We start from the raw sequence: 11,993 nt of genomic DNA on the forward strand, positions 1-11,993 counted from the left end.
AAAGTTGCATTGAACACACCACTTTGACGTGCTGCCTACTCCACAGTAGTGTGTACGTTCTGCGCTTGCGCGAGATTCAATAAGCGGGTGGCGCTTGTGTTGTGAGTTGTAAACGAGAGGCTTGTGCACGCAACTCTCTTTACTTTCGATCAAAACGAAACTTAACTATTTCCGATAAAAACAGCTGCATACTAAACATGCAGCGAGGCATTACCAGACGAACAAGAATTAATTCGTCCTGAACGGACATAACAACTAGTCTCATGCCAGTACTGCAAAACATGATCACGGGGAATGACGGAACAGAGTGCATAGAAAAACAAAGCGCACACAGTATTCCGTCCCTCCCACACACCGCTCTGATTCGCTAGCACACCGCCAATCAGAACGGCCATTCAGCTGGCACACAACCAATCAGAGAATCCAATGGCTCAGACGTCCGACGGCCCTCCTCCTCAGACTTCGCATGCTCAGTCGGATCCGACAACGTCCGCGTGGCTCCGAAAGCTTCCAACACAGCAGAACACACCAAACATATTTGTTCCCGACCTCGTCCGAGTCTCTCCAAACACTTCAGACGTCCAACGGTTGGGCCGGTGTGTTCCTGCCTTAAGGATATAAATAGGACGGCCATCTTAGAGGCTCGCTCTCTTTGTTCTGGCAGCCATGTTCATTTCAGTTTGTTTTGAGTTTGTTCCTTTAATTTAACACTGACACACACATTCGCTCTACACCACTGATACTATTAATAATACACTCTTAGATGGGGCACCACCTCCATTGTTTGATTTACTGGAGTAGGCCGGAGGGAACTATTCCAAACATCTAACTGTCCAAGTTTGACTTGGACAGTTAGAGTATCAATTTCAAATCAGTTTATTCAATCTCATATTCTGAAGCAGTGACTTCTCTACACATATCCATCGGTTCTCCACATTAAAATTAAGTTCCAGACGAAGACAAACGATTATATATGTTTATTGACTAAATAATTTGGGGTAAAATAAAAGAAATGACAATTTTAGATGAACAACAACAGACAACAGAAAAGGTAAAGACTGTAATTAGAAAGTAATACAATTATGTGAATGTTTTCTTTTATTTTTAAGGTCTTAACATTTACAACTCTTTACAAAATGTTGTCCTCCTCACTACAATGTGGTAGGAACACATGTAGCATTCAGGATAATTTTGATATCAAGTTTTGCTGCTAAGCTGTGTCCTTGACAAGTTACAAGATGACCTACAATCACAAGGTGACATTCAGAGAGGATTATTTAAGTGGGGGAACGCTGTTCTTATGACAACATCACAAGAGATACTCCATGCATGTATGAACACACATGAGGCTAAAAACTATCAATATTTTTACATCATATTAGAAGAAGTGGGGGACTCCATGCAGACCCTGAACTGAGACACAGCAACAGTGTTCAGGATTGCAGTTGTTTTGTCACACAGAAATGCAACGTGTGGAACATTTAGCACCAGAGTCCATTCAAAATATCACTGTTTTACCAAAATAATCCTTTAAATGTGGGTGACATCGTTCAGAGTGTATTTTATATAAAACAGTATACAATTAAATCATCCATGACATTGAGTTAATTATATTAATTATCATTTTGATTGTGATTGAAAAATTTAAAGCTGTTCATACTGATCTTCAGTCAGATAAAGTGCGATAGTAAACGGATACAAGGGGGGAAAACAAAAATACAATCATAAAGTTTCCAAACACACGATGCAGATCGAAAGTTACGTATGTAACTACGGTTCTATGAATCCTGGAGGAGGCGGTGCTTCAGCACTGAATGTCTCCATCTCGCGCATGCGCAGGTCGAGTGTTTATACCAACAAAGTCACCTGTGACCCTTGATGATACCGGCAAGCCTATATCTTCCGGTGACATCAGAGGATCTGTTCCTGCAGAATCTTAATAAGTTACATAAGTAACTTTCGTTCTATTTCATCCTTACTGACCGCCAGAGGCGGTGCTTCAGCACTGGATGACCCATAACAACAAGGTCACGAGGAATGCCAATACATACCTCAGTGAGATGAAGCAGTAGAGGTGGGCAGCAGGGCCACACCCAGTGGGTGGGGAGTGGCCACATTCACCCGATAGAATCTGGAAAAGGTAGTTGGTGATGCCCACGATGCCGCATCACAGATGTCCCCCAGGGGCACACCACGCAGAGCCGCCCATGATGTAGAGACAGCCCTAGTAGAGTGGCACCTCACCCCGGATGGCAGGGGGCGACCACTGTGTTCATACGCCTGGGTGATGACATCCACAAACCAATGCGACAGACGCTGCTTGGAGAGAGCACAGCCTTTCTTAGGACCACCATAACAGACGAACAGCTGTTCTGACCGTCTCGTGCTTGCGGTCAAATTTATATAGACTCTTAAGGCCCGCACAGGGCACAGCAGTCCTAACCTTTCCTCCCCTGCGGGGGGAATAAACTGTGCCAGGTGGATAGGTCCGTTAAGGTTTGACGGTGAGAGAACCTTAGGAAGAAAGGCTGTATTCGGCCACAGAGTGACCCCTGAGCCATCTGAGTTCCACCTCAGACATGAGTCACTGACCGAGAGAGCGTGTAGCTCCCCAACACGCTTTGCTGAAGTGATGGCAAGCAGAAAGGCAGTCTTAGCAGACACCCACTTCAACTCTGCCTGCGCCAGGGGCTCAAAAGGAGGCAGACACAGAGCATCCAGCACCAGGGGCAGATCCCATGCTGGAATTCTCTGTGCCTTTGGGGGTTGTAACCTCAAGGCTCCCTTTAGGAAAAGGGACACAAGTCTGTGGCCAGTGTTGGGGAGTAACGAATTACATGTAACGACGTTACGTAATTTAATTACAAAATTTACGTAATTGTAATCCGTTAAATTACTGGGAGAAAATATGTAATTAAATTACAGTTGCTTTTGGAAATTTCAATGATTACAACTTAAGTTACATTTGAAAAATCGCCGCAAAAGCTCGGATTTATCAAATAGTTTTTCGCCCCCCCTGGATTCATGTTTGTTTTTAGTTTTTTTCATATCAACATCCTCCTTCAAAAAACTGACGCTTGTGATTGGCTCTCTGGTCATGTGCCATTCGACTCAACCGACAAACCGTACGGCGGCAGTCAGACTCAGCAGCAACAGTGTCGGCGGCGCACAAGATGTTCCTGTGCTGGAAATACAAAAAACACTTAATACAGACAGAAGCCAGGCTTCCCTGTATTACAAAGGTGGCTCTCTTTTAACCCGACTAGATCACCATGGTAACTTATGCTTAGCTCATAACCTGGTCCCGACCAGGTTCTGTTCATTGTTTAATCATAAAATCAACTGTTTCACTATTTAACTCATTTACAGCTGGCGTGACCTTTACTTTGAAAGTCCAGTGGAGCTGGATCAGAACAGAGCATTTGTACGGAGGGAGAGATCGCGCTGATCCGCTGCTGTTTGCTTTCTCTCTGAGCGTCTCCGCCTACAGATGTTCAGCTGAGGGGATACGCTGCTCAGCTGTTGATCCGACTTGCGTCAGGAGGTCATTTATTAGGCTATAGCCTATTTACTTTTATATACAGTCACTCACCACTGAAAGAAGTTGTGCGCTCGCAGCAGGACAGATAATTTAACTTAATGTGTCCATGAATAAATTAATTGTTTCGCCTGTTATGTGTTGTCCAAACGCACATTTTAAGTAGGTCTACTCTGTTTTCTGACATTTAAAAAGGTCTTTGTACAGAGACAACATTAGATTTGCTTGTACCTACAGCACCTAAAAAACCCACTGTAACCTATTTTCATACGCACACCAGCCTCGCTTTCAATAAAACACACACTGGCATTTTATAATTGCGATCAGTGAAATATATGAAAACAATATAAAACACAGTTTAAAACAACAGTTGTTGTTGCTCTAAAGCTTCATATTTAAAAGCAGCTCAATGTAGAGATGTCAGAAATTAAAATCAGCCTCCTCTTGTCATATTTGCAGCAACACTGTTGCTTCAGGCTGTGATCAGGCTTTTTTGTATCGCTCATACTCTCTCCATTAAAACAACCTGCTCCTCTTGGCTGAAATCAGCCCGTTGTCGCTCCATTTAGTGAGGAAGTGAGCCTCCTTTGCAGCACAGGCCTAAGGTTAGATTCATAATATATGGTTAAACCTTTGAACTGAAAGGTTTATCACACTATAGGTCTTAAAATGTGAAAATGGTTAACAATTGAGAGATTTCATTCAAAATTAAGAAAAGTAATCATAATGTAATCAAATGTAATTAGTTACATTACTTTGAGAAAGTAATTGAAATAGTTACACTACTATTACATTTTCAACAGGGTAACTTGTAATTGTAACCAACTACATTTCCAAAGTAATCTTCCCAACACTGTCTGTGGCACCCCACGGTGTTGTCGTCAACTTGAGCGTGTCGAGAGGAAATGGCTGCCACATACACCCTCAGAGTAGCAGGGGACCGTACGCCATTCAGGAGTGACTGTAGGAACTCCAGAATTTTTGGGATTGTACAGTGCACGGGGTCCTCACCCCTGTCTGAACACAAGACAGAAAACAGTTTCCACCTGTTCTCATACTGCATCCGGGTAGAAGGCGCCCTAGCATTCAGTATGGTATATTGGACGGTGTCTGAGCACTCTGACAGCAGCGGGTTGGGCCCTGCAGTGGCCAAACCCAGAGCTGCAGGCGATGAGGGTCGGGATGCCAGACCCGGCCCCCTAACTGGGACAGGAGATCCATCCTGTGGGGGAGAGGCCACGGTGAGCCGCGGCACAGCCTGTGCAGCAGAGGAAACCATGTCCTCCCTGGCCAGAAGTGGGCTACCAATAGCAGCCTGTGGCCCTGCTGGAGGACCCTCTGCAGTATTTGAGGAATCAGAGGCATCGGGGGGAAGGCATAGAGAAGACCCTCTGGCCAATCGTGGGCGAGAGCATCCTGGCCCAGAGGGCTGGCCTCCTCTGTCAAGGAGAACCAGAGGGGACAATGGGTCGACTCTTCTGTGGCAAAGAGATCCACCTCTGCCCTGCCGAAGACGTCCCAGATATTGAGCACCACCTCTGGGTGAAGCCGCCATTCCCCCGGTGGAGGCTTGCACCGTGATAGGAAGTCTGCGGCCCGGTTCCGTTCCCCAGGCAAATACATCGCCCTTATGCTGGCTAGGCGGGGGGCCGCCCACAACAGGAGGTCCCGGGACACCTGCAACAGCCGTGCAGACCTGGTTCCCCCTTGGTGGTTTATGTGAGAGACGGTTGAGATGTTGTCCGACCGTACTAGCACATGCCTCCCTCTCAGGGACGGGAGAAAAAGCTGCAGTGCCATGTGCACTGCCCGTAGCTCCAGCACATTGATGTGGTCCGAGCGGTCCTGTGCAGGCCACAGGCCTTGGGCTGTCCGGTTCTGCCACACAGCACCCCACCCTGAGAGGGATGCATCTGTTGTGATGGTCTCCCGACGGGATGCAATGGAACCCATGGGCATGCCCTGAAGGAGAAATGATCTCTCCCTCCAAGGGGTCAGAGCAAGGAGGCAACGCCGTGACACCTTGAGTTTCCTGTGCCGGTGCCGCCTGGCATCCAAGTGGAAGCTGTTCAGCCACCTCTGAAGGGGACGTAGTGACAGCAACCCTAAGGGAACCACAGTGGCAGCAGCCGTCAGCTTGCCTAAGAGGCGCATATACTGGACATAGCGCAAGCAGCGGCCCTCCTGAAAGAGGAGAAGGAGGCGGAGGATGTCGTCCACGCGCCGAGGTGATGGTCAGGCCTTCATGGCAACAGCATCCAGAGTCACCCCCAGAAAGAGTGCACTCTGTGAGGGAACCAAGCAGCTCTTTTGGAAATTCACTCTGAGACCGAGCTGGGCCACATGTGAGAGGAGAATCGCTGTGTCCCGGGTCACCTGAGACCGGGATGGCGCACAGACCAGCCAGTTGTCCAGATACGGCAGGATCTTCATGCCCCGCGACTGCAGGGGTGAGAGGGCTGCCGCCACACACCTGGTGAACACCCGTGGAGAAAGGGAGAGGCCAAACGGGAGAACCCTGAACTGAAAATGGTGGCCCTGAAAGGCAAACCGCAGAAAGTTTCTGTGGTGTGGTGCAATGGGGACATGAAAGTACGCGTCCTTCAGGTCTACTGAGGTAAACCATTCCCCTCTGGCAACAGTACGCAGAACCTCTGCAGTACTGAGCATGTGGAACTTCAGGACTTTCAGGAACCGGTTGAGTCCCCTCAAGTCGAGGATAGGGCGGAGTCCGCCGTCTTTCTTTTCGACAAGAAAGTAAGTCGAATAGAACCCCCCGGGTGACAGGGGGTCTACTGGCTCGATGGCACCCTTGTCCAGGAGGGCGGACAACTCCTGGTTGAGGGCATGGGCTTTTGCCGGGTTGCGTATGATGGTCATCTTGACCCGGCTGAAGGCAGGGGGCCGGCGTCGGAACTGAAGTTTGTACCCGTGGGTTAAGGTGGAAATCACCCAAGGATCCTTGGTGGAAGCAGCCCAGTAGCTGAGCTGCTGCTGGGAAAAACAGCCGATGACCGGCCCCGGACTCTCTGCGCCTGGTCCCCGGCCTCTAGAGGCCCTGGGGGGACGACGGGCAGCGTCGAAGTTCTGAGGTTGTCTAGAGGGCGGTCGTTCGGGGGCTCGAAAGCCCTGAGGACATCGTTGAGCCGGCTGTTGAAACGGTCGCTGAGACCTAGGGTAGCCACTGGGGGGAGTCTGTGGCTGAGAGCGGCGCCTGGGGGGAGCTGAAGAACCCCCAGGTCTGCTTGGAGGAGGCATGCTCCTGTGAAGCCCAGAGAGCTGCTGCCGCGTCTGCCTGGCCTGGACTGTGCGCTCAAGCGCCTCTACAGCAGCCGACCCAAAAATCTCGCCGGGTTCCACTGGGATGCTGCGGAGGGTTCTCCGGCACGCCTCGGTGAGAGGCGACTGTGCCAGCCACACCTGGCGGCGAGCCTGGACAAGTGTGGACATCAGGCGCCCCAGTTCTCTGGACATCAGAGCAAATGCCTGCAGGGATGCGTCACTGAAGCTGTGGACGGAAGCGTCCAGCGTAGCCTCCTGCAGGGACGCTGAGAGAGCGAGCATCAGATGCGAGAGGGAATTGCCAATGCGTCCCATGCGTGCTGCTGCGTCATAGGCCTTAGAGAGCAGGTCATCCGTGGCCCGACACTGGGGGCGCGGACACCTGGCATCCGTTCTCAGAGCCTCATCGGGCGAAACAATCAGAGCCGCTATAGCCGGCTCAACCGCTGGCATATGGGCCAAGCCGAACTTGGCTGCATCCTGCATGGCTGCCAGGGTCCGGCCATCTGATGTTGCGTGAGAGAGGGCTCTAGTATCTCTCCAGCATGCGTGCAACTCCCTCAGATATTCTTCTGACGGAGGCACAGTAAAGGTGGCAGGGGCTGGACCACGCCTGAAGAAAGCACTGGCGGGAGCCGGCTGAGCCTGCGGAACATCCAACTGCAGGCGGGCCAGGGCCATACGAATGACGGCACCCATGGAGTTATTCTCGGACCCAGCACCGAAACTGCGGGCTGAGGAGTGGGAGCTCGCCCCGGAGGTGTGGGAGGCAGCGTCCTGGGGGACCACATTCGCCCTGTAGTCAGCGAACTCAGTGGCCGAAGCAGCCACGGAGAGCACGTCCTCCTCTGGTTCAAACATGGCGGCAGGGGGAGCAGGAGCACCCTCATCCACTGCACCAGTCCCAGATTGGATGGCTAGGAAGAGGGACTTCATTTGATTTAGCTCCTCAGTCAATTGGTCCACCCTGGAGGCCAGTTTAGACTCCTTGACCCTCTTCCCAGAGGAGGCGCCCGCAGCCTCTGCAGCCCGACGTTTAGATCGGCTAGGCTGTGCTGGAGGCAATCGCTGGGGTCAACTGGTCCGGCTCCGGAGCATGGCCCAGCAGGTGTTCAGCCTCGGCCAGTCTAGCAACCCGCACTGCGCGGGGCATGAAGCTACAGTTCATGCACGGGTCCTCTGAAAGCCCCTCCCTCAGGTGATCGAGGCCATGGCACGGAGGACACATATCGTGACCGTCTTCAGACTGCAGAGCGGCCAGACAGGCCGAGCAGGAGTGGTCACCAAGCATGGTGACAACTGGTTCAAATACAAGCAACTGAGAAAAACAACAGATGCTGTGAGAGGGAGCGAACGCACTGCCTTCACCAGCAGGTGTCGCACAACAACGCAGTTAGCCTTTGTGGCTAACACTTCTGCTACTTACAAGGGCAACAGCACCCGCCTATGCTGGGAGCGGGAGCGAGAGCACTGCCTTCACCAGCAAGGGTCAGCTTGCTGCGCAAAAACAATCAATGGGCACAACCGCATGTGCCACAAAATGCAAACTTAAGTAGGCCAGGCGAAAACGCCGGTAAAACTGCCAAAAGGAAAGCAAACACAGCTCAGGATGCAGCTGTTACAGAGAATAGTAATACACACCTATGATGGGAGAGGGAGCGCACACACTGCCTTCACCAACACGGGAAAACTATAACGAAAGGCCGGTACAAGTTGTACAAATTACTCACAGATGTAACAGTAGTACGGATGTCGGGAGAGGGAGCAAGTACACTGGCTTCACCAACATATAAAGCTACAACTGAAAACGGATACAACCAACGGTGTACCGATTACACAGACAATAGGTCAAGCGGACAACACTGCTAATGCCCGCAAATGACAGCACAGATGTCGGGAGAGGGAGCGAGTACACTGGCTTCACCAACATAAAAAACTACAACGGAAAGCAGGTACAACCAGCGGTGTACCGATTACACAGACGCTAGGTCAAGCAGGCAATGCTAACCGCTAGCGCCCGCAACCAATAGCACAAATGTCGGGAGAGGGAGCGAGTACAACGCCTTCACCAACCTTATTTAACAAAAGAAAGAGATACTCAAAGGAAACGTAACACTACGCCTGGTATACTCAGCCAGTTGTAGAGACGAACCGATGGTGATCCGGGGGGGTGTCCGCGGCAAACCGCAACAAAACTCCCGTCTCAGCTCGTCGCAGCCCTTGGAGGGCTCGCAGCTCGCAGCTCCGACAGGTTGTCGCAAGGCTACCAGCGACGAAGCAGCAGTACGTGTTTAGTTCAGCTAGAGCTCACTGACGTATGTCTATCTGCGAAGCGAGAAGATGAAAAGGAACAGATCCTCTGATGTCACTGGAAGATATAGGCTTGCCGGTATCATCAAGGGTCACAGGTGACTTTGTTGGTATAAACACTCGACCTGCGCATGCGCGAGATGGAGACATTCAGTGCTGAAGCACCGCCTCTGGCGGTCAGTAAGGATGAAATAGAACAACATGTGTGAACGAGCAGTACCAGCAGGGGGCGACAGTGATGGAATTTACTCGTATAAAGTACTAGAAAGTCTGTGCATAAAATATGTAAAAGCACAAGAAGACCAAAAAACTAAATTCTTCTTTGGAATATGGAAAATGATATTTCATTATGCACAGGAAAATAGGGAGTTGGTCTTTAGTTTAAAGAACAATGAGATGTTTGTGTTTCTTACTCTGTTCTGTTCTAACCTAATATCTCAGTCACTTTGGAAAAAGACCAGCTGCAGACCAGATACGGCAAACTGAGCAACAACTACACCCAACACCAGGAAACAGTTTCAGGTAAAAAAAAAAAAAAAAAAGTCTCAAAACAAAAAAGGAAATACCAAATATACAGGATCAAATTCTCTGCAAAATGTTCGTATTATCTCACTGATAATCTATTTCACACATTACAGTCAACAACAATCAGCTGAAGAGCAGTTATGAAACCCTGAGTAAAAATCACAGTAACTTACAGGAAGCGGTCAAGAAGCTAAAGGATGAAATTCAAGGTGAGAAAAATTTAAATGTGCAACTGTAATGTCAATTTACATGATATTACTTGACTGTAGTTCAACTGTTCATCTATTCTTGTGTTTCTCAAAACACTACAGTCAACAACAGTCAGTTACAGGATGAGTTACAGAAGCTGAAGGACAAAATTGAAGGTGAGAAAAATCTAAAAAAGTGCAACTGTAATGTGAGTTTACATGATACAACTTGACTGTGCTTCATCTTTTTATTATAACTGATTCAAATTGTTGACATGTTTTGCTATGTGGATATTTTAGACCGTCACAAATGAGATATTAAATCCTGAGTGAAAATACAGAGTAAACAGTCTGAATAGGGAAAGTGGTGATCAAGAAACATCTTAAACTAAATAGAACAAGAAGTTAATTTGACACAGAATGACATAAAATCTATCTTTAAAACACGTGTTTGACATTAAGGGATGGGGTGTCCTGATGGATGGAAGAGATCTGGATGCAGCTGTTACTTTAGATCCAATGAGAAGAGAACGTGGACTGACAGCAGAACTGACTGTTGGAACAAAAGAGCAGATCTGGTGGTCATAAACAACAAAGATGAAAATGTGAGTGTGTGTTAGTAAAGAGCCTCTAACTCAACCTGCTGTGACTCTGTCATCTGGACCTGTTCTCCTCTCAATATTATTTTCATATTTCAGACTGTGTGTATTTTAAAGATTGGTTTTGTAGTTTTGTTTGCAATGAAACGGTTCTTTACTACAATAGAAAAACTGAATGATGAACAGGGAAATGATTGTTGTCTCTTGTCAAATATCAGAATTTTGTCAGTGAGCTGAACAACATGAATGGAGAGTTCTGGATTGGTCTACAGACAGAGCCAACAGGAAGAAACCGTTATGAAGTGGGTGGACAGATCACCGCTGACAGAAATGTGAGACATTTTAAAGTTTTAATTCTCATCACATTTCCATCAACGTAACTGGTTGTCAGAGAAACTAAATGTGAATATTATTAATGTTATCAACTTAAATGAGACACAATGATTGGGAAAGCATCTGGAGACAAAGTGGATATTATGATAAGAAGCACTATATCTGTGAGAAATGAGTTTCTTGCATTCTATGATGACAGAAGTGTGGAGTGTTGAGATCAGCTCTGTAAACTCAGACACATTTACATGTATTGTGTGTGACATGCTCAATAACCTGATCACACACATATTGTTCCTCTGCCTTACATGCTGTATAATCTGATCGGAAGTGATCCAACACAGCTACATGTGTATTACTGACTCTGCAGCCCTGCAGGATCATCACAGTAAAAGCTTGTCTTTACTTTGCTTTAGTTGATTCATAAGTTTGTATTCAGTTCCATCTGTCTGCGTTCATTATGTGAAAATAATGCCAAGTTGTGTCTGAGTCCTCTTTGATACAGCAGCTGCTAATGTTCAGTGTGAAGCTTCTACAGGAGAGAGAAACATGCTTGAAGATTTATGTTTTGCCTCTTTAGACTGTGTAATGTGCTGCTGTCCAATTCCCATGATAATTCCATGATAAGGATCTATTAATCTTAACCAAGGCCCCATTTAAACATTTATACAGCCCTTGATGCAATTTAACATTGTTCCTTCATTTTGGATCTTTGTTCTGTACTCCTAAACACTGTTTGCATCTCTTATCTCTCTGTGGGTCACAAGTTGTGCATGTAGCAGAGCTAATTTTAAAAAACAACAGTCCAGCAGCATCACATTTCCTGTGTCATATATGTATGTGTGAGTAAACTGTGTGGGCAACAGTGAATGCAGTTCAGGACAAATGTGTGTATGTGAACACACACTTCTGCTTTACAGTGAAAACCTTGTATTTCCTCAAAGTCACTGTCAAGACTTAAAGACAATAGACAGCTTTAGTTTGTAGCTTCAAATGTATAAATATTGTTTATTTGATGAGTGTCTTGATTCCAATGAGCAAACCATTAAAAGTCTAATTTTGAAACAATTTTAAGTGAAGTGTGTCTTTTCATGTGTTTAGCTGTGGTCTGTCCTGATGTCACTTCCTGTGTTAGAGGCTGTCCAACTCAAAGACAGAACGCTTAACTACACAGTCAAACCTGTTCAAGAATAGCTTCAGTTAAGTTTCTAGTTTGTAAAG

General features: G+C 47.6%; 1 long non-coding RNA gene across 1 annotated transcript; it reads left to right on the forward strand.

Annotated features, from left to right (window-relative positions):
* The first annotated feature begins 9,369 nt into the window (after nucleotides 1–9,369).
* On the forward strand, nucleotides 9,370–11,840 carry LOC115578529 (uncharacterized). Its single transcript, XR_003983474.1, has 5 exons — nucleotides 9,370–9,652; nucleotides 9,769–9,864; nucleotides 9,967–10,020; nucleotides 10,306–10,448; nucleotides 10,661–11,840. It is a non-coding gene; the product is annotated as an uncharacterized LOC115578529 (long non-coding RNA).
* The last annotated feature ends 153 nt before the right edge of the window (nucleotides 11,841–11,993 follow it).

The sequence above is a fragment of the Sparus aurata genome, chromosome 3 (genome assembly GCF_900880675.1).
Source record: "Sparus aurata chromosome 3, fSpaAur1.1, whole genome shotgun sequence".
Taxonomy (NCBI): domain Eukaryota; kingdom Metazoa; phylum Chordata; class Actinopteri; order Spariformes; family Sparidae; genus Sparus; species Sparus aurata.